At 34.8% G+C, this 23336-nt stretch overlaps 1 protein-coding gene and 1 pseudogene across 8 annotated transcripts in view; both read right to left on the reverse strand.

Annotated features, from left to right (window-relative positions):
* The window catches only part of Nav3 (neuron navigator 3), an 802778-nt gene that overhangs the window by 268644 nt on the left and 510798 nt on the right, over positions 1 to 23336 (reverse strand). The window lies entirely within an intron of this gene.
* Positions 1 to 23336, reverse strand: part of LOC131424983 (translationally-controlled tumor protein-like) — a 50723-nt pseudogene continuing 27387 nt past the window's right edge.

Genomic DNA, 23336 nt, shown 5'->3' on the forward strand with positions numbered 1-23336 from the left:
ACACACCTACTACAGGAAGGAGATGCCTGCTGAAGATCTGGGAAGTGAATATCTCCCAAATTAACAAGTGAATCTAACTCAGCATCAGGATGTTCTGGGACCCCCTACTAGAGCATACCTGGAATGTAACCCTTGAAGAGTTCCTTTAAACCCCCCCTGTCCCTCCAGATCCAGAGTCACAATTTTTGGGACAGGAATCCCCTATGTTTCTCCTTTGCTAGCAAAAGCAATAAATCTTCTTTTTCCTGTTTCTCAAAACCATGTCCTCATTATCAAATTGGCAATGATTGGTATTGGGGACAGGGACTGAGCTTTTGGTTATACCCACACTATAGTAGTTACTCATCATGTGCTGATTACTTCACAGGTATTATTTTATTTCTCCTCCAAAGGACACTATGACATGGACATAGTTCTAAGGAACAAGAGAGGATCAGACCCATTTACTAACTTGCCCAAAGTCAGCATAACAAGCTGGAATTCAGAACTGCCTCTCTTTTTCTAATACCCATATCTTCTCTGTTGGTATAAACAATAAAAGGGGTAGTACTAAATTTTTGCAAAGTGTTAGTTAGTTATTCTATCCCATAGAACAACTGTTTTTCTTAACAATATATAACTTTAAACCTGTGTTTCCTAGTAGATTTTTCGTCTTTTCACATTAGATGGCTCATGTTAACCCCAAATAAAGGAATTCATCTACAAGAAAAACTTATAAGACGATTTTTCCCAAGTCAGTTCCAAGCTGCAGTTCTTAAAAATAATATTGTTTTCTTGCTTCAGTATGCTTGGGTTAATAAGAGTTACAATTTGTTGGTTATTCTGGGGTACCAGTGTCTATGACTGGGAATGTATGGTTAATTCTGAGTTTCAGGATTATTAATTGTATTGTTGCTACATGGTTAATCAACATTCTCAATACTTCTATTGAACATAAAAGCAGAATTTTGATCTGTATTCCTCTGGTCCCACCAGCAATACTGCTGTTGGTACTGACTTAGCTAAAGAACATGCTTGTCTCAAAAATAGCAAATCAAAATTTGAATAAGCATTAACATTTAAAGAATTTTAAATCTTGAATATATACTATATATCTCCTCCATCACTAGATTTATGACCAAAAAATCCCCATATATTCTCAAAATAGCCTAAATTTAAGATGATGCCTTTTTTAAAAAGTCTGCTAAATATTTCATATACCTCCAAGCTTAAATTTCAACTTACTAAATAGCAGATGAATCTTGGAAATGTGTCCTTTCCATGTTCTTTTGATGAAAAAGTTAGAAAGCCAATTTTTCAACATAGTCCCAAGATTCTCTTTAGCTATTCTACTGCCTTTGGTGACAAGAATATGGACTTAGATAACCAAAATGTATCTGTATGGTGACTTTGAAGGTGAGCTACCCATCTACATTGTCAAAACAAAACAGTCGTCAATCATGTCAGGTTATTTTCTGATAGTTGCCTTCCCAAGACAAGAGGTTTTTCAAGTTAATATACATTTTTTATTGCTTCCCTTTTGTGATAAACATTGCAAGTTAACATTTGGACTTACTCTTGAGAATCCAGTGGAATGAGAGGGCAAATAATTGGCTATATGAGCTCTTTGTTTGAGTTTAAATGCATTTTATTTTTAGAAGACCTAAATGGCATTTTATTTTCTTAAAAACAATGTCTACACTCCAAATAAATCACTGTCAAAACAAATGAAGAGCTCAAGATGACATGAGTCCCATTTGTCTTAAGTGCTGGTGGTGTGTGGCTAATGATCAGCAGTGATGATGCAGATGATAGATCCACAAGCACTGCTATGCCAGATTTGTTAGATTTATTAACATCTTTCCATTTCTAAACCATCCTTCAAGAAAAATCACACATGAGGACACACCATCCTCACAATAGTCTGAGAACAATCCTGCCATCAGGATTGATGTTTACCCCCATCAAGAACTGGTAATTTTAGAAATTAGTGAGAATGGGCTTGATTTTTCTTGCAGGTCTCTCTGGTCCCTGTTTTTCAAGTCTGTCTTTGATTGATTTCATGCAACCTTGACCTATGTCTTGGAGGCATCCTTGTTGAGGCTGGTTTTCTGCAAGTAATCCTTCATTATAATATCGACACCAGTGTTGACCGTACTTTTGGTATTTTCTCTCTCAGAACCCTCACCAGAGGCACTTCCACCAATGAGCATGTCATCAGTGGTACCCTCTGTCCTATACCATCTTGCCTTCCACCTCTAGGCAGAGCCAATCTATGATCTTCATGAACTTATAAATGTCATAGACTATCCCCCTGTGGTAGATGAGGTCCCTGTGGATTATCATGATTGTGGCTGGAAGAAGAGGACCAGGGCACTAATTCACAGAAGCCCAGAGTGGATGGAAGAAACCTAGAGCTCTTAAAATTTGTACTTTAAATTTATGTGATGAATACTGTGTATAATAGTGCTAAGTTCTAAATCTGTCTCATTTATATTATCATTTCCAGGACCAAAATGTAAGTGATTATTCAGTTCTCTGCAGAAATCATGCGTTATTCACTTCAAATTCTAATCACATAGCCCCCACAATGACAAAAGGCCACCAGACAATCAAAGCTTAATTGGGTTTTCAGTAAAGTTGAATAAACAGTGGCTTTTGAGAGTCAGAATTCTGTTGATCTGATCCAATATAAGCAAAGGGAGTATAATTGACACAGAGAACAGTGTACACGCATACTGTCTCAATGAAAACATGACTATTCTCATAAGAAAACAGATGTTTGCTAAGTTAATCTGATTTATTTTGCCTTTTCTGAAAGATATAAAGATGTCCTTGAGTGGTTGCTAGGTAACATATTTGAGTTTAAGAAAAAAGCTAAGACTTACAGACTTGGGAGTATTAATTCATATATATATTTCTTTTTGGTAAAATAGGAAATTAGAAAGTAGGTAAATACATAAGACAAAGGCTTAATTTGACATATTTTTCTTACTCTTTCCATGCCCACCAATGCAGAGTTGCAATAGTACCCTGTGAGCATTTTCAGAAGTGAAGCAGGATACCCAACCGGTATACCTAGAGAGTCAGACTACTACTATATGTGAGACTTCTGATAAGGAAGTTGTAAATAAATCACATATGTATACTTCATTTGGTATAACCAATACTTGAAATCATGCGGAAAACCTTGTCAAGAGTTGGCAAAGCAAAGAAAACCTTGACCATAGCTTGGCCTTCACTTTACAGTAAGCCACAATTGAGTCTGCTCTCCTATGCATCCATTTCTCCACCCACAGACACCAAACTTTTGTTCTCATTCTGTGATATTACTACTCATTACAAACATATTCTGTTGTCTTTGAAATACTTTTTTTCCTATCTGGTTCCTTAAAAGAAGCTTTCTTTTTTATTCTTTTTCTTTCTTTGAATGAAACACTGGAGTAGCTGTATATATATAGTCTCTGTGGTAGAGTGTAATCATGGTCACAATGCCTACTCTTTCTGTAATGATATGGAATCTATTTCTCCAACCTTGGTTTGGGGTTGGCCATTTGACTAGTTTTGTCCATTGCAATCTTTGCAAACATAAATGCAAACAGAGTCTGGGAAGATTTTTGTACAATGGGTCTTGCCTACTTGCTGCTCTTAGAACTCTAAGATGCCATGTAAAAAAGCTTGCCAATCCTACCGCATGATGAAAATTCATTTGGAGAGAAGCTCCAGTCACCCCACAGTACCAGATGAGGTCATCATAAACCAGCTTGCTGAGGGCCATATATAATCCGCAGAAGCAGTCATTTCACTGACCAGAAGCTGATTACAAGCATAAGTGAGTCCATGGAGCACAAGTGAGTTTTAGCGATAAACCCAGTCCAAATGGTCAATCCAAACATTTGTGCACTAAATGGTCATTGCCTTAAGACACGGAGTTTTTGGTTAGTTTTAAGCAAAAACTACTTGATACATTTTCCAGTAAATAAAACAGGTGTGGACATGCTAAAATAATCCAAATTTAACAGCTCTGGACTGACTGGCATAAAAGGTCTTTGTAATATTGGTTGTGATGATACTCAGCCAAATAGTTTTTCTTTATGGATCACTGGTTTACACAATGCATTTCCAATATGCAAGGTGGTATTTTTCTAAATGAAAATAGCTGTAAGCAAAGGAAGAGTTGGTAAGTGGTATTTAATGTGTTTTATTTAGGAAGAGCTCTAAAAATGTCGGCCAGTGAAATCCCAAGGGTCTAGAAGGAAGAGAGTAACATCATAACAATTCCATATAGAAAGGCAGGTTTATTGCTTGGTTATGATTTATTCAATTTAGATTTCATATCATTTGTTGACCCTTCTGATAGAAAACAATGCTGCCAACTTGGGTACTGGTGAATTCGTTTTTCTAGATTCCATTTTATTCTTTTCAGATTTAAGAACAGAAACAATCAGTTATGAGGATCCACATGGTCACAGCCTTTGGATATGAAAAGTTAGTGTGGGAATCAGGGTCCTCAGGGAAAAGAGGCCCTTCTTGGTATTATAAACATAAGACATTTAATTTGATATTAATAACTGAAATGATGGAAAGGCAATAAATAAAATAGGGATGTTTAAGTAACCCAGGTTTTAGCAAGAACAGGAAACTACCATCACCTTTCCAGCAAGAGGGAAAAGGGCTTTAGAGATGGGAAGCTATAAGGCCACTGAGGAGGGGCCACACTTCCTGTATGAAATGCCAATTCACTCCCCCATGGGGGGTGGAGGGAGGGAGGGAAGAAGGAAGGGAGAGAAGAGAGGGAAGGCACCAAGAAACACCCTGGACTTTGGCCCTGCCCCTTCAACTTCCCACAGCATCCTTCACAGCTGCACAGGCAAACAAGTTAAAATATAGCTTCCTGAAGGGCAGGTTATGGACTGGAGTGTGAGCAGGCAATACCTGGGTACCACAAGAAAGACACTGGAAGAAAATAGAGCTGTTTTAACATGTGAAGCATTAATTATGTTAAACTGTATAATCCCAAGGAGGTAAGTAAACTCAGTAACACACTTAAAATAATTGAACAAGACTAATGACAAAGAAGATGCCTCTTCATCCTTTTATTGCTCATTCAAATTGTTTTTTGATATCATAATAAAAGTTATCAATTAGTATTTTCAATTTAAAGTTAATATTTGAAGTAATGAAGATGATAAGATGTAGAAACATTACTTAGGTTGTAATCCCTGCCTTGGCAGTTAATAACTTTGTAATTGTGGGCAAGTTAATAATGTAAGTCACAGTTTTCTCATACACAGAACTGAGTAAGAACAGTATTTGTGTAATTTATTTATACTGAAGGTTAAAGTGATAATTCAGGTCAAGTTCTTCCCACAGCATCTGGCATGGAACACAACAACAGTAGATATTAAAGCACTGGGTATTATGTATTGCAAGTTATAGGAATAATATACTCTGTTAAATGTGGCTTTTGTTTTCCATTGTAATTTTCAGATAATAATTAATATTCTATTTATAAGTCTATTTAGACTTAACAGTAAATATCAGCTTGATTTGTGCTATTGTCAGAGAATAGCCTGGATATTATTATTTTTTTTTCTCCTGGCATTGAATTCGATCATCTGTATCCTTGGTGTTTTTCTAAAATATTACTCATTGAAACTCTTATCACTCTGGGAATATTACATTTCTAGAAATCACTGTAATACTAAAGCAATGGTGGTTTGGATATTGAGATGAAATTAACATTTATGTCATGATTTTCAGTAATGTATTCTGTCAATCCTAATGTCTATCATAATCAGCATCTATTGTGATCCAACTCAAAAGTTTGGTAGAAAGATATACTTTTAGCCAAATGTCTTTGCAAATGCCTTGTCTTTGGATGTTTTAGGCGGAATGTCATTAATAGATTAAAATATCTTTTAATGCAACAGAAAAAAGTATTAGATAAATTTTGTACTTTAGAATTGTTGAAAATCAGTTGAAAACCTACTGTTCCCCCACCTCAACTAATGCCTAAGAGTTTTTACTCTGTTCCTAATGCCATTTCTCTATCATGTTTCTCTTAGTATATTTAATCATTTCTTTCTCTGTTTTTGTATTTTTCTGTTGAATAAGCTGGACTATAGAAGGTACAATCGGAAATGGTCTTTCGTTTTTTTCTTCAAAACAATATCAGCAGTTGTGGTTTTCTTTTTTCAGAATAAAATATTAAGCTAGTTGTATATATTGTCCAATGTCATTTATTCTTTCAAGTAATATCCGATTATTTGAATGCCTTTTGAGTAATATACAGTCTCTTTTATTTTGGTATTTTAAAAATCAAGTGCAATCTAAATCTCCTTTAACATCAGTCCAACTTCAGGGCATTATAATCTCTTTTCCCTTGCTCATGTGTATGCTCCTCTACAAACATACAAATAGCTCACTCTTCTCATTTTAATCATGTTTTTGCTCAAACATCACCATGTCAGAACAGGGTTCCTTAAATTTCTTGATAAAAATGGTTTGTCCCCACTGCAATCCCATCACTGGCTCATTCCATACATTGCTTTATTTTGTTCAAGAGTTTATCATCACTTGATACACCATAGCTTTCTCTTCCAGTTGCCCCCAACACCCCAACTGTTAGAATGTCAGTTTCATGTCATTCAGCGCTCTGTCTTGTTCACTCCTGTATCACCAGTGGCTTGGACAGGGTCAAGCTCATCAGAAATGCTCTGTAAATATTGATGGGATAAAATGAATGACTGAGGAATGCGTGAGTCCACAGTGTACACATAGCAAACATATCACCAATTTTTAAAACTTCCTTTTCTTTATAGCTCTACAGGAAAAGATAATGCAGTGAATTTATTCCTCAGAGATAGAGTAACTATCTTCAAGGATCACAGGAAAGGTACCCTCCTCATCCCAACAAGATTTTGGAGATATAGAATGGTAAAATTGCAAACAAAAAAAAAATGCAAAGAATATGCTATCTGTGTGGACTCCATGTTGTGGCTGGTATGTCTTTCTTTCTTTTAACATGAAAAAATCCAGTGGGAAATCCCTGGCTTGTGTGTCTGTTTTTGTCAAACATTCAAAAGTAACTGATAATCTCTACATCTGTTATTTATTTGACAGATCTCCAGAGGGCCATATAAGTGGAAATTTCAGAGAAATCCTAAATATACTCCTTAGCTCTGTGCAATGACAGAAAGAGCTTTTAACTATTACAAAAGTGTTGGGTTTAAATTAATCACTCACACAATAGCTACTGATGCATTCTGAATAAAACATGTGAAATTCATGATTTGTTCACTATTTTATTTAGAAATAAAAACTAATAACACATATTACATATTGAAATTAGCCCCCCTTGACTCTGGGAAGGAGTAAAAGCCAAAGAAAATTTGCAGCTGGTCAGGAAGTAATCCAGGGAGGAGACATTTTAGCAGAGAAGGAAGAGAAGAGGATTAAAAGGCATGAAGGAAGACATTCAGGGTTTTGTTAGGGTGTTTTCCAGGATTTGACAATTGGAATCCAAAGGAAGCAGCATATCTTCCAAACACACATATATATAAACAAACAAAAGAATCATCAGAAATTAAATGGAGCTACTCTGACTTAGATTTTTTACAAGCCACTTAAATGATTTATTTTGCAAAGATTATCCATGTTGAAACAGATATTTGATATAAAATAGAAAACACCAGATCACTGAACCATACAAAGGACTCACGCATTTCTTTAAAAAAAAAAATTTTTTTTTGGTTGTAGATAGACAATTCTTTTATTTTATTTATTTATGTGGTGCTGAGGATTGAACCCAGTACCCCACACATGCGAGGCAAGCACTCTGCCACTGAGCCACAACCCCGGCCCCGTATGCATTTTTTAAACTGATAAAAGTTTTAATTATTATAATAAGCTTAAAATGCTTTTTTTTTCCTGAATGAAAACAGGTATCTGAACATTGGTTTTCGCAGGATATTTAAGAAATTCAATATTTGCTTTATTCCATAACAGATTAGACAAAACCCCATGGATCTTTTACTCTATATCCACATACGGAATAAAAACCAAGAAGTATAGTTATCCCACAGGGTACTAGTTAACCCTTTGAGAGAATTCAATTCATGTCTGTGATCATAATTTATTTTAATGGAATCCCCAAAACAAAGAAATTGCCCTTCAAATGTGATTTTTAAATAAAAGCAAAATCATTTATCTTGCAATTTCATCATGTAGAAACATCTGCAGCAAAACACTAGAGAGCACCCCTGACTAAAATATCAAAGTGACTGCTGCACTCAGAGGCTAGATGAAGTACAAGCAGCATATATCATCTGTGCACCGCTAAAAATCATCTTACACATTCTCAAACAATTGACTGATCGACAGCTTGATGACTGACTGAATGAATGAAGATCCTGACAGCGAATCAAAGCCATGATCTATTTACATGCCAGTAAGACCAATAGTATTAGTCTGCTGAAGAATGCTAAATGATTCTCTTTTAAGGCAGTTTTAAAAGTTGGCATAGATACAAAATGTAAAATTTATGGGAAGCATTAACCAGCTAAACATCTGCTGAAATTCTGATTCAATTAAAAGCAGAACATCCCATAAAACCTCAACTTGGCTTCCTTAAAATGTCATGGCTCAGATGGAGGGGGTGGGGCCTTCTGCTCTGGATATGATTAAGATCCACAAAGAATTAAAAACTAAAAAAGAAAAAAAAAGTCAATGTTCAGTGAACCTATATTACAGCCCAGGTAAGTGTTCTTCAAAAATAAATAAATAATTAGATAATAAATAAATGACAATTAAAAAGCTGCATGAGAAATCTAAGATCCACACCAAACTGAAAAAGGATTTGTACAATAGAAAGAAAGAGAAAGGGACAAATGACTAAGGAAATACACTTTTCAAATCCTATGGAAAAAGCTCTGAGCCTGGCACATGCTAAGAATTGTGTGAACATTTTAATGAATAATATTGTAAGGAGAGAAATTAGGTAAGTGAAAGAGAAGAAAAACACTCAACTCATGTTTTATTTCTAGCCTTCAACCACCGATAGCATAGTAGAGTTACCATCATTTACATATATACTCCCAGAATTCAGGAACTAATCTTCCAATGAAGTACAATTTGTCTAAGTCAAATTAGCCTCATACCTATAAAAAAATCAAACTATGTTAATGCAGTATATATGAAATTCTGAGAATAATGCCTGGTATATGGTTAAATATTTGATAAATATTAACCATGATCATCAATGAAATCTTCATTCTTTTTTTTTAACCTTAAGTTTATTTATTTATTTTTATATGGTGCTGAGGATCCAACCCAGGGCCTTGCATGTGCTAGGCGAGTGCTCTACCATTGAGCCACAGCCTTAGCCCCTGTTGCAAGAATTCTTTAGAATCCTCTACCATACCCTGATCATAACTGAATGAATGAATGAAGCTCGTGACAGCGAATCAAAGCCATGCTATATTGATTTCACCAGTATTAGCATAAGGACGTGCCTTTGGTTTGTCCTTTCAATCTAGCTAAATGGTTCTCCTATAAGTATAATACCTGCAGTGTACAAGAGATAGGAAGTAAAATAAAATGTGTGTGTGTGTGTGTGTGTGTTTGTGTGTGTAAAACTGTATCACAAAACCACATACACTATGTATTAGGGCCAAATATGGTATTTTAAATGTGTTTTTTTTCCACTATGCACATTTTTCATGTCATACATGAACTTTAGAAATTCATTAAATAAAACTGTGACTCTAATGAAACTAGAAACCTGAAAATAAGAAACATTAGTAAATGTTACTGAAATAACTGAAGATAAAAGTCAATAAAATTATGAAGTTACTTTAAATATACTGAAATCTTTAAGGGCACTACTTCTTTCCAAAATTCTTGAAAAAAATCATGTTTTAAAAATTATAGAGATAATAATAAGATGCTTTTAAAAAACCAAGATAGATCAGTTTTCAAAAGTGAGGAAAATGTGTATTGGCAGATCACTAGCATGATGTTGACTTATAAAAAAAGTTCTAGTGTGTATTATAGTTGACTCTTGAACAACACAGATTTGAACAATGTGGATCCACTTTTAGGCAGATTTTTTAAAATTTTGCCATAATTGCAAAAAACTCAGACATGCCACATAATCTTGAAATATCAAGAAATTAAGATATATCATGAATGCATAAAATACGTGTAGATGCTATTCTATTTTGCTCATTTGCTACCATAAAATATATACAAACCTATTGTAAAAAGCGAAAGTTAATCAAAACTTATACACACAAACATAGACTAAGTGGCACCATTCATAGTCAAATATAGAAAAATGTAAAATTGCAGTACTAAATCATAACCACACAAAATTAACTCCATTACTTTCTATATGTCATAATTTTGTAGCCACCTCTGGTTGTAATGGTGGTGAGCTCAAGTTTGCCAGGTTCTGCTTAACATGCTACATGATGCTAATCATTTCAGTCTCAGCATTTAGTCTCCCCAGTAAATTGTCTGCTGCAGTAAAAAGTGATCTCTCATGGTTCTCACCTATTTTCACCACACATAATAAATATAACATACAAAATAGATGCTAGTCGGTTGGCTTCCAGTCAACAGCAGGCTATTAGTTAAGTTTTTTGGGACTCAAAAGCTAGACGTGGCTTTTCAAGTATTAGGGGAGTGTGTGGGCACCTCTAACCTCTGGGCTGTTCAAGGGTCAACTATACTATACAATAGATTTGTGAAATTCACAAATTAAAACATTTTGTTTTTTAAATTTTTAGTACTCAGATCTTATTCACTGGGAATAAGTCAATTCAAATTAACACAATAGGGGGTATGGCTCAGGAGTAGAGCATTTGACTGCAAATAAACACAATATTTTGTAACAAGTTTATTAGGCACTCCTCAGTTTATAGAACCATCCTTTCAGTCTCTACCTCAATAGTTATAAAGCACTTTCCCTGTGTGTGTGCCCAAATTTCCCTTTTCATATAAGGGTACCAGTCACAAGATTAGGATCTACCCTAATGGGGTTTGATTCCATTAGAGTTACATTTGCAAATACCCTATTTCCAAATAAGGCCACATTCTCAGATACAGAGTAGTATTTAAGCATGTCTTTTGGGGTGTAGAAATCAAACCCCAACAGTACTACATTGTAGGTAATTTACATTATACTGCCTTAGTGTTGAACATAAACTTCATCGGAATAGATATCCTTTTAACAGATGAAAAACAGTCTTGCTATTGTTTCAGATGACACTGAAAGTAAGAGAAAAAGGCTTAACTTAAACATAAAACTGATTATAAATGCTATATATTTGAAACTGGAATATAAACATCATGTAGTTACATTATGTATGCTCAATGATGTAATGATCTTTCTGATTAACATGGCCCAACTTCCTTGAACAAATGACAAGTGAATTAAAACATTAATTTTCTATTAAAATAAATACATCTGGTAATAGAATTCAAAGTACACATAGACTATTATAAATAGTTGAAACTTAAAATACATTTCTAAGTCTGAAAGACTGATTTTTGATCAACACTGTGGAATAATTTTTTTCTCCATCAGGCTATAGATACTTTTAAGTTAAAATTAATTAGAGATGACTATAAATAGTCATTTGTGTATATAGAACAAAAGATCATTTACCAGAATGTTGTGGGAAAATTCAATATAGAATGCAATTCAATGAGTCCTGATTGAAAATAAACCAATATAGTCTGCAATCTGCCCCTATTAATTTATCTTTTAACAGAAACACAGGTATAAAATTGAAAGTGAAAATCTGAAGCAATTCAGGTTTGAAGAAGAGACTCTCATAAATTTTGGAGTTTAGAAAATGTTCATACTTCCACTGGTCAACAGGAGAGACTGATTTTATGATTAATGCTAGATTGAATCACGTACTCTCAGGGGAACTCTAGGACAGATCGCCTGTTCTGGCATTTTTTCTTTTTTTTAAACTGAGGAGTCCTGAGGCTTTGGGCCACTGTTCATATTGAGATGACACTCTGTCCTTCCACCAACATGACACTTTCAGTTTTTCTAGAGCCAGTGGCTGGTTGACCTGATGCAGCCCTGCTCAAAGGGCATTCATTCCTGCTGTCATTCACACAGAACCTCTTCATTGTGCACATACTATTTTTCTAGGGACTGCATTCACTTCTCTCCCAAATAGGAAAGTTTTGTGAGTTTTCCCTTTTCTCTTATATTGTTGTTACTGATTAGCTGATTAGCTTCTATACTATTGCAGGGAACCTGCTTTCACATGGTTTTCCTGATTTACCTTATTAGCTGCCATCTTTTATACCAGCAGCCTTATTTCTCTACACTCAAGGGTATTCTTGAGTATAGAGTGTGTGCTGACAGTTCTATTCTTCCTTCTAGGTCACCAACCTCAGGTTAAGATGATTTGTTGGAACTTTAGCTTCTCAATGAGGAGGAAGACTTCTGGGGGCCAAACAGTAGCCAGTTGCTGAATGAAGTGCAGGTCAAACACAAACTAAGATACAGGCAAGGGATCCTTTTTAGGTAAAAATGTCTTTTTTTCTTTTAAACAATCTGTTTAAAATAAGAATATCCCAATTTTGTTTCTTTCTTTCCATTTCTTTCTCTTTCTCTCTCTTTCATCCACCCCCTCCTCTTTTCTATATGCTTTCTTTCATTTTTGTTGCTGGGGATTGAACCCAGGGCCTTGCTCATGCTAAGCATGCACTCCTCCACTGAACTACACCCTCAGTTCCCTCAGTATCCTTTCTAACTGAACTCCCTGTGGGACATAGCTTAAGAACACCCTGATAGTACAATAGTGCTGTTCTGACAAGAGCTTTAACATAAAAACAGTAGGAACATTGTAAAGATGTCTCAAAAATGACAATAGCAAAGACATTTACATGATCCTTTAAATACAATGACATCTTAGTCCTCTAATGGGTATCTATTCCATCAGGGGAAAATGTATATTAAACTCATATTTAGACATTCATTTTTTTGTGTCTAAAGTAAAATGTGATAGTTTAAAAAAATACATTGAACTATAGACCATAATGATTTCAATGGAATCTTTGATTGTTCTAAAGATGAAATCGATTATCCCACAATATACACAGCATTCATAAAAAATCATGTATGTAGAAAACCATAAAATTGTTCTACTTCTATGGACATATTAGATAAGGCAAAGCAATCAAACAGTGCCTAAACTTCCTAACAATAGTTGAGTTTTTTTAAAATACAAAAGTATACTGCATTAGGGAATGTTTTAATAAGGAACTAGTCTCAATTAAAAGAGAAATAACAAGCTAATCCAACTTTATTTCATGACTACAAGATATTATTATCCTCATTTTACAGATAAGGAAACTGAGGCTGAGAGAAATTAAATACCTTGATCAGTGTCCACCTGCAGATGGAAAGGCCATGGTTTATATCCTGTCCACCTATTTTCACTCATATTCTTTTTGCTGAATGATGGAACTTATGGTTTATTTTTACTTTCGAATTCTTTAAATATAAACTATTCAGTGTATTTTCATAAGCAAGGATAAAGCACTGTCATTATACAGAAAAAGCAATCTGATCTATAAATTATGGAAAGAAGAAAATCCTTAGAATGGTATGCTGAAAGTTTCTCTGAAATATTTTGAAAAGTGAAACACTGGAAAAACCCACTCATTAATCAGGGTATTTTAACTATATCTAAGATGGTTATCAAAGAAAACTTGTGCTTTTATGATGAATATTATTTTTAGAAAAATAGTGGAAAATCCAAACATGACTGTAAAATGAAATTAGTATCACCAAAACCTGTCTAGACACCAAAAGTGAAAGAATAACAAGTATATACTCTTTTCAAAGTGTATTTATCCTCTTAAAAATATTTGTATCATAGTTTCTTCTTCTAGGAACATATTTATATGCATATTGGTAAGAGATACCCATTGGAAACTATTTTATATAAGACTTCCAAGCTTTTCAGTGAAGCACAATATATTTAGCCCATAAGAAGTTATAAACCATATGTCAGCTCCAATACTTTCTTGAGACATATGTTGTTAGCTTTATATTATATTTATAATACAGTAAATTTAATATTTATGTTTATTTCTCAATATGTAATTAGAAGTCTACATGGAAATAAGCAATTTTGTATATAAGTTGTTTTGGAACATCCTGCTCACAAACATGCAATTTGTGATTACTACTTACATAGAGCAGCTCATTATGTTTTAAAAATATAAAATATAAGAAAATTGCTAAAAACCACGATCCAACCACAACTCTATAGTTTTTATATGGGAGTAGTTTATTTCTGGCTTTCCAGAATATTATGGAAGAAAATTATATAGCAATCACTTTGTGCTTAATACACAGGCTACCAACTTTGTTTAGCTACTTGCACTGAGAAAGAAAAGTTCATAAATGTTCACACCTACTTACAAGTACATGACAGATAAGAAATGGTGCAATCAGTTAACACTGAGCCTATTCACTGTCCCAGTGATATGGTTAGGATTTTAAATATCCCCCAAAGGCAAGGTTTGTCCAGATGCAGCAAGGTTTAATAGTAGGGTCTTTGGAAGTTAACAGGATTCTGAAGTCTTTGACCTAGTGAATGGATTAATCTATTCATGGATTCATATATTATGAATTTCAGGAGAGAGGTTTTATTATAAGACAAGTGATCTCTCACTGCTTCTTGGCCACCATGCAGGGAGCAGCTTTGTTACTCTGCATGCTCCTTGACATGACCCAGACGCAAACAATAGAGGTAAAGGAGCATGGACTAAAACCACTGAAATGGATCCAAAATAAATCTTTCCTTTTTTAAGTTGATTTTCTCAGGTATTTTGTCATAGTAACAGAAAGATAACACACCCAGTATCATGCAAGGGTCCAATATATTGACTCATTCACTTTGTCTTAGATGTTTACAATGTTAGAAGATGGTTGCCAGCATTTCAGCTTTCTTAACAGAAAATCAGGTATAATAATATATCTATACTGTAGGGTTAGCTGCTCTGCTCCTGGTTAATAAAAATGTTAGTAGTTGAATAGCTAACACTTAGGCAGACCTACAGTGTGCCAGGCATTCATCTGAACCCTTCCATGAACCGTCCTTAAGTCCTCATGACAACTCTGTGAAGAGGGACTCTTTCATTTTAACTGAGGAGGAGAAGTGAAGAAACTTGTCCAAATCACACAGCTAGTGTGTGGTGGAGCTAGAATGTGAACTCAGGCTGATTGGCTCCGTCATAATTTTAACAGTTTGCCACACTGCCTGGATGTTCTCTAATCCCTCAAACCTACCCCATTCCCACCAGTAATTTTTCCTTCCCTGTAATTATTAATGATTGTCTCAATGTGCCATTCAGATATAAAAACCAGGTTTTAAAATGTCCATTACATCAAATATAAATTCATGCAAATAAGATGTAGTTCAAAAAGGGTTTACTGTATAGATTCAGAGGTTTGTCTGCCCTATGGTCATTCCTCTGGATCTAGAAAAGCCATAAGCAGGTAATTAGAAATTAACTGGAAAGCTCTTGGGAATAAATGCTTTTTTAATTTGCTTTCTCCTTGGCATCTATTTATTTCTGATGTCTTCATTCATGCCTGCTTTAATCTGTTTCCTTCTTCTCTCACTGTGGATAAACTGGCCTTCTCTGCTTTGCACATCCATCACTAATGCAGGTCTGATATTTCTGAGTTAATTAATCCACATTTGTAGTTTTCTATACTCCTGGTATCACAATGTTCAGCAAGAACGACTAGAGATGGTAAAGCTTAGATCTAGTCAGAAGTGAACCATAGGGGGCAAGGTCTCCTTGCACGCTAACCACTCAGTAGATGGTGGGAACTGTTCTTATGGAAGTGAAAGGAGGCAACCATGGCATGGTGGTTAGAGAAGTTAAGAGAAATCCAAATGTTCTTGTTAGGTCAATAAGTTTCCACTGAGATCAAAACACAGTAGCATATTACTCTAGTAAATTTTGTACAATGTTTATATGGGTTTGGTCGATTAATAGAGCTTCTATGAAAATATAAATTAATTGCTATTCTTAAAGCTAAACATTATTTCTATTTGGAATTACGTTAGGGTTAATTCCATAAAAAACTTTCAAAAAATGAGAAATGCATTAAATTTGAACAAAAAATATTCAGTGTATATAACTGCATAACTAATTACATAAACAAATTACTAACTGAGTATATTTGAAAATAAATATGAAAAAGGAAAGAAAATACAAGAAATTATGTCACTAAACACCCATACCCCAGGATAAATCACACACATTCTTTAGACTTCCATCAATCCCTTAAGTTGAGGTCATTTGACTAATGTGTTTTGAAGGTCTTTTCTAATTTCAAAATTATATGGTGTTATTTTTCACCCACAAATGGAGTAGTTAAGGCAATAATCTAAAATATAAATAAAAATATTTTCAAATGAAATGAGTTACTAATATTATTTTAAAATGCATGGGAAAGAAAAACATTTTCCCCTTGTTGACTACAAGGAACAATTATAAAGATGGTACATTTGAACTTTTTCCCCCAGAATAATCTCCACAATTTGCAATATATCTACTTATCTTGAATCTATATTTTGATATTGCAATTGGTATTTTTAAAGAACCAGGTCCCAGAAGACATATATGATACTTTGTGGTATCAACAGGCAACTTTTTTTTTTCTTTTGTACCAGGGATTGAACTCATGGGTACTTAAACCCTGAGCCATATCCTCAGCCCTTTTTTATTTTATGTTTTTATCTTGAAACAGAGTCTTGCCTCACTAAGTTGCTGAGGCTGGCTTTGAATTTGTGATCCTCCTATTTCAACTTCTTGAATCTCTGGGATTACAGGTGTGCATCACTACGTCCAGTGAAAGGGCAAATCTTTACTGAAATAACAAGATGCATTCAAAGCTATTTGGAAACTGTGGAGAGAATATATGGACTTTGCTACCACTAGGCTGTAATTAAGAAAATAACTGTTCATTCCTTGGTATGTGTATTGACTGTTATACTCTTTTCAGATCTCTTTCTTAGTATTTGAATTAAAGCAACCATATGGCATGGCCCCCACTGTAGAAAATGAACACTAACTCGAGTTCGGATAAAGTGAAGAAGAAAATTAGAATAGACATAATTGGAATGAAATAGTCATGAAAACAAATTTTGATCTTAAGCACAAAACAAGTTAGGATAGAATTAATAAAACCTGGCAACAGTCCTATGGTAAATTTAAAGAGCACAGCTATGCCTTTCTATTCTGTTCTGTGTTGGTTGGTATTCATGACCACTTATCTTTTGGCATAATCTTATATACTTGGTTTCAATATCAAGGTCAGTCCACATAACATTTAAAACAACAACAACAATGAAAGGCTTATTTAATCAAACAGTTGGCCAGTTTGACAAATCTCTGGTTTGATGAAATTAACCAATTTATAAAGTGAGAATCATTGGTCTAGGAACCAATCTCAGCTAAAGCAGCATTCCTATTAGAGAAGATTAAGTAGAAGAGATCATTAAGAGAAGCTATACTACCAATTAATGTTAATAAAGTAAGATTTAAGGAGATAATTTTTTAAAAAAAATACATAATGACTAAAACTTAATGCTAGATATAGAAATTAAGAATACAAATTACTTGTTTCAGAGCCAAATAAATGGAAACATATTTATTATGAACTAACTTATTCCACTCTCAACACTTTATACCCATGTACCAATGTGTGTGTGTGTGTGTGTATCAGACAATTATTGCTGCATCCAGAGGGCACCTCTTATATGCTACTCAAAAGACAGTACTGGGAAACAAACTCAGTGACCCCAAACAGAAACTCTAAGGAACTGATGTTGCTTAACTCTAACTGGTATAAAGAAATCCAGCTGAGCCTGAATTTGAGGCAGAGCAGAAAAAAAAAAAAACAGTAAGAAAAAAGAAACACACTCACACACACACACACACGTACATAACTCAGAAAGAGAGAAAGCGGCATATGGCAGGCAAGGATAGTCCAGATTTGGAGAGTAGAGTGAGCAATCTCCAGGTGAGTTTTATTTTCATATTAGACTTAGATGAACTTTATAACTGCTGAAATTACATGTGTTGAATTTCTTCTAGCCCAGAATGTGTGCCTTCTGCTGCCCTCAGAACGCCTAGGCCGTGAGTGCACAGCTAAGATAGCAGACTGGCAAAGTTAAAATACACCACTCAATAAAACTGCCAAGTTCTCCTTCCATAAAAATAAAGAGGCAGACACTAGCCCAATCTGCCCAAAAGCACTAATGGGGTTTTAATTTAGAAGAAATTTAGAAGAAATTGGATGAGAATGAAATACTCTTCTTTTACTGAAAAGTCTATTTCCAGCTTTAGAGGTGAATACAGCAAAAAAGACAGTCAAAAATTTAAGAGTGTAGCTAAAGAAAGAAGGGCACTCATTATACAGCAGAAGGAACATTACAGCAAACTGAAGAAAAAGAAATATTATAAATTAAGCTGATCAAATGATGAATCTCAGTGAGAGCATAGTTTATAATGAAAAAGAAATCATACGATCTTTTAAATTCTGGACAAAGAAATTATGTTTTTTCATGATTCAGATATTAGCAATTATGATTTTTCACCCTTCCCTGCTTCAAAATTGACCTTACACCTTCAGGAATCATTTCAGTCTCTGCAAGAAAACCGGGACACGTCTTCTGCATCACCCAGAATCTCATGCTCATAAATACATTTTATAAAATCCACTGCATTTTCTGACCCCAACTTCCCTCCCTCCCATACCCTGCTTGTGTCAAGGTTAATAATGACTTTCAAATGTTAAATCCACTGGCCAATTTTTAGTTCTCATCTACATGACTTCTCAGTAGTGTTGGATGTAGCAGGATCATTCTCTCCTCTGAAACCCTTTTTCAGCAAGTTTCCAGGGTCCTAAGTCTCCAGGGCCTCCCTCTTACTGCTTTCCTGGCTTATCCCTCTCAGTCTCCATGGTATTTCCTCCTCATCTCCCTGACCTCTGAACATTGATTTCCCTCCAGGACCAGTATTTAAACCTTTTTTCTTTTGGATTTACACTTTCTTCCTTGGAGATTTCATCATTTTTTTTGTGGTTTTAAATAGTCATTGGTAATTGTTGACTCTAAAATTACTAACTACAGTTTTTACCTTTTCCTGAATTCTAGATTCAGTTGCTAACCCAAGATCCCTGCTGGAATTTCCAGAAATATTCTCAAACAGCATTTCTGAGATTGCACTGCTGATACTTAACCTCATCCAAAGTGACTCCTATATTCTTCCTCACTCATTTTATACCAGTTCTATCTTCTCAATTCATAGAGCTAAAACCTTAATTCTCTTTCCCTTTCATATCCTATGTATGATCTATCAGACTGTTATGATAACTTTATGCTCACATTTAATTTATTTAGTAAGATCACTTTGACTGTGTTGAAAATAGATTGAGGAGAAGCAGGGAGATAGGTAGGAACCTACAGGAAGAATCCAAAGGAGTTATGATTGTGGCTTGGATGGAGGTGGTAGCATTTGAGGTTGTTAGTGGTTGGCTTTTGGATAGAGTGAACAAAATGAATATTTATTGGCTATGATAAGCTCGTCTATTCCACCCAAGTTTTAGGTAATTACAGTGATTTTTTGCTTGTGGATACATTTCGGAAGGAAGTTGATTGTTATATCCTGAGTCTAAGACAGGGACCAGTACTGACAGCACATGATAACTAGCTCCTGAATGATTACATATCATATTTTAGTCTTAAAAAATTATTTACTTATGTTCGAGTGACTTTCTTCTTCAGCCCATTTATCTATTTTTCTAAAATAAATTGTGTTAACTTATTTTAATTTCTATACATTTATATATTTTCCAACCAGAATTTATTCACCCTTACCTATTGAAAACATAATAGGATCATGTAATATATATCGTGGTTTTTGCCAATTTGAAACCTCTTCTAGATAACATATAAACCTATGATAAAACTTCTATTCATTCAATTTGAAAAGTTTATTGGGAGTTGAAATGAGATCTAATACCACAAGAAGATTACTCATGCTTAGGAGAGAAATCATGGAATAGCATAAATAATACCAAAAACTGAATATCAGTGTTGTTCAAATATGTGTGGTTATTAGTTAGTTTGCATAATCATATAGTCTCTTCTATAAAATGGGGATATAAATACTGAATTTGCAATGAACAAATGAAATAAAAATATAAAAAGCAAGGACTTGTCAAATAGAGGTAGGCAGTAAAAATTATTGTGACCTACAATGATCTGGTATTAGGTCAGCTGAGAGGCAGACCACTTGAAGGCAGAACTATAAAGGATACAAAGGAACGTGAAATCAGAAGGTAGGTTTAACAAGCGCAGAAACCATAGTGAATACGTAGCAATCTACTGAAGACCTCACTAAAACTGTTGTCATTTTTACAAGGCTTTGAATAGCAAGAATACCAAAGAACACAGACATTATATGTACAAACCTCACACACCTGCCAACAATCCCTTCCCTCTTCTCCACACACAATATAAAAACAAGAGGACAAAACAGGAGTTGAGGAGCAGCTAATGGAAAAAATATGTACAACCAACAAAGGAAAAAGACTGAAGAAAGGGCCACAGCACCCAAATGAATGCTAAGCCAAGGACCATCTACAGGCTTGCAATTCAAATCACTGAGACAACTGGTTTGTAACTGAAGCCAACCAAAGTCCTCCCTACAAAATTGCCCATTTGTTCATGGGTATATGAAAGAGGGAATTAGATGAAAGAGCAATAAAGAATGGGGTCTGAGTTCTAGGATCCCATGGATAATGCAAGTAAATAATCAAATCTCCTATCATATTAAAGGAGTAATGTGATGTGATGGTGTACACTAGCCATTTACTGAAACACTAGGTGGTATAGCTTCTGAACATTTACTTCCATGAAAGTTAAGATAAGCTATTGTCTAGGACAGACCATCTGTGACACAGACAAGAGTAGACACAAGAAATCACAAGAAGAAAGTGGGAAAGGCCAAAAATTCAAAGCCATAGACTTGAAAGAAAGATCAATTTATTCTTCTTGATGTCTTTCTAGACCAGTGTTTATCGGGTATTTTAGAACCAAATCATTTAAGGGCTTGTTGAAATGTGTATTTTGTTTCAGCAGGTTTGGGACAGGTCCTGAATTCCTGTATTCTTAACAAGATCTCAGGTGATAGCCGTGTGACTGGTCCAGGGACCACACTGTGAACATGGAGGTTCTGAAGTTTGATGATTTGAGAGCCCGACATTGTTCTTTTGTGACTGTGCATTGACCTCCTGCAGACCATGACCCACAGCTTTGCTGTTTGGCATAGACAGTCTAGATTCCACATCTAATAAGCTAAAACTTCACAAAATGATTGGGTTTCCTGGTTCTCTTAAAATACTTAGGACAGTTGGCACTAAGGGGGCCTTACATTTTACATGACCTCATCAACTGGAGCCAAGTGAAAATTACCCCTTTGGAGGAGACATGTTTTCTACAATCCCCATAGACATTCTCACTACAAAAACATCCCTAATGAAGGCAGAACCCATTTGTTATTCCCCATGCAATTGTTGTACTAAATTAGTTTACTACAGAAAGGATTTCTTCAAACACATGTCTTTGTCAAAATTAAGAAAACAAAGCTGTATTATGATTTGTATTTTCCCCCATCATTTATATTATAGGCTGATCCCTTTTAAATTTTTCATTTTGAAATACCTGTTCTTATTCATTCCCCATTTCCAGTACCTAAAGCAGAACCTGGCATGCAGTATGTGAAATGAATTTCTAATGCAAAAGACATCTAAGGAGAACAAGCTCAGGATTGAGGACAGCCTTTGTTTGGGATCCTTTAGTGCTACCCTGTTGTGTTATGTTAATATTTACATTGTGAAGCTGGTTTTAATGGCAGGCTGATCCATGGGCTATAACTACCTACAATGAACTCATAGATTCACAGTTAGTATTTTTGATTAATTTTATATGTGTGCTGACAACCTAGAAGACGGGATTGTAGTGATCTCCTTCTTGGAAAAGATCTTGGTTAGTAGTGTGAGAAATGTTAATAAAATTAAAAATGAAACCTTACTACTTTACCTAATTTGTCAATTTGTGGACATTGGCACACTCTCATTTTGGTAATAGATTTTCACTGTCTTAAAAATAGTTTAAAGTAGCTTTTCCTTTTTACTGGAAACTGAGATCAAATGGCAGATTAAATGGCCACAAAAGGTCAGAATATAATTAAATCCCACTTTCAGTGGTTTAACTCATAATTTACACTATTGTATGAATCCTTTAGGAAATAATAGAAAATATTATTTATTTTTTCAGATTTGTTATCTTGTTTGAAAGGGAAAATTTGGGTAAATATTTCCAGATAGGAATTCTGCCCCCCCATATACACACACACACACACACACACACACACCACACACACATACACACACGCATGCAAACACACATATGAATGCAGAGATGGTGGATTAACATGAAGGAAAACAGATTCAAAGCAGAATCATGATCTCAACTTAAATCAGATAGGCTTAAATATTTTTAAAAATGTAAGCGGGACACCGTGGCACATATCTATAATCTCAGCAGCTCAGGAGGCTGAGGCAAGAGAATTGTGAGTTCAAAGCAAGCCTCAGCAACTTAGTGAGGTCTTAAGTAACTTGATGAGATCCCTTTTCAAAACAAAATATTTTTAAAAGGGTGGCTAGGGATGTAGCTCAGTGGTCAAGCACTCCTGGGTAGCAAATCCCTGGAACTAAAAAAAGAAAAGAAAATGTGAAATTTACTATGCTTTATGTATGGCTCAGAAGTAAAAGTTTTCATTGAGAATACAGTTGCTGGAAACATTAATAATTTAAAATCCAAGGTTAAAAATAATAGAAAAAGTTTTTAATTGAAATCTTATCTTGTACTTATAGAGAACATTCTAAGTTTTCTGCATGCCCAAGATTCAAAACATGTTCTCTTTTCTGTGTACCATGAAACAGTTTCCCAGTGAATTTTGCCAATTTTATCATCCACAGTCTACTATTCCCTCCTTCCCAGATCACATTCACATGCACACAGACCACCATCTTTCTCCAAACCCATTTTATAATAGAGGTGACCCTGAACAACCAACAGGTCTGGTGGCTTTCCATCTTCATTTGTTCCTGTTACTACTTTGTTGGTATTTATAGCCCCTTTATTGTGACTGGGGTCCTAGGCATGCAAGGCCATACTAGATGAATAGGAAAACACACCTTTTTCAAGAAAATTTTCTATCATTTT

Source organism: Marmota monax, unplaced genomic scaffold (genome assembly GCF_021218885.2).
Source record: "Marmota monax isolate L192 unplaced genomic scaffold, Marmota_monax_Labrador192_F-V1.1 WCK01_AAM20220418_F8-fsc00146, whole genome shotgun sequence".
Taxonomy (NCBI): Eukaryota; Metazoa; Chordata; class Mammalia; order Rodentia; family Sciuridae; genus Marmota; species Marmota monax.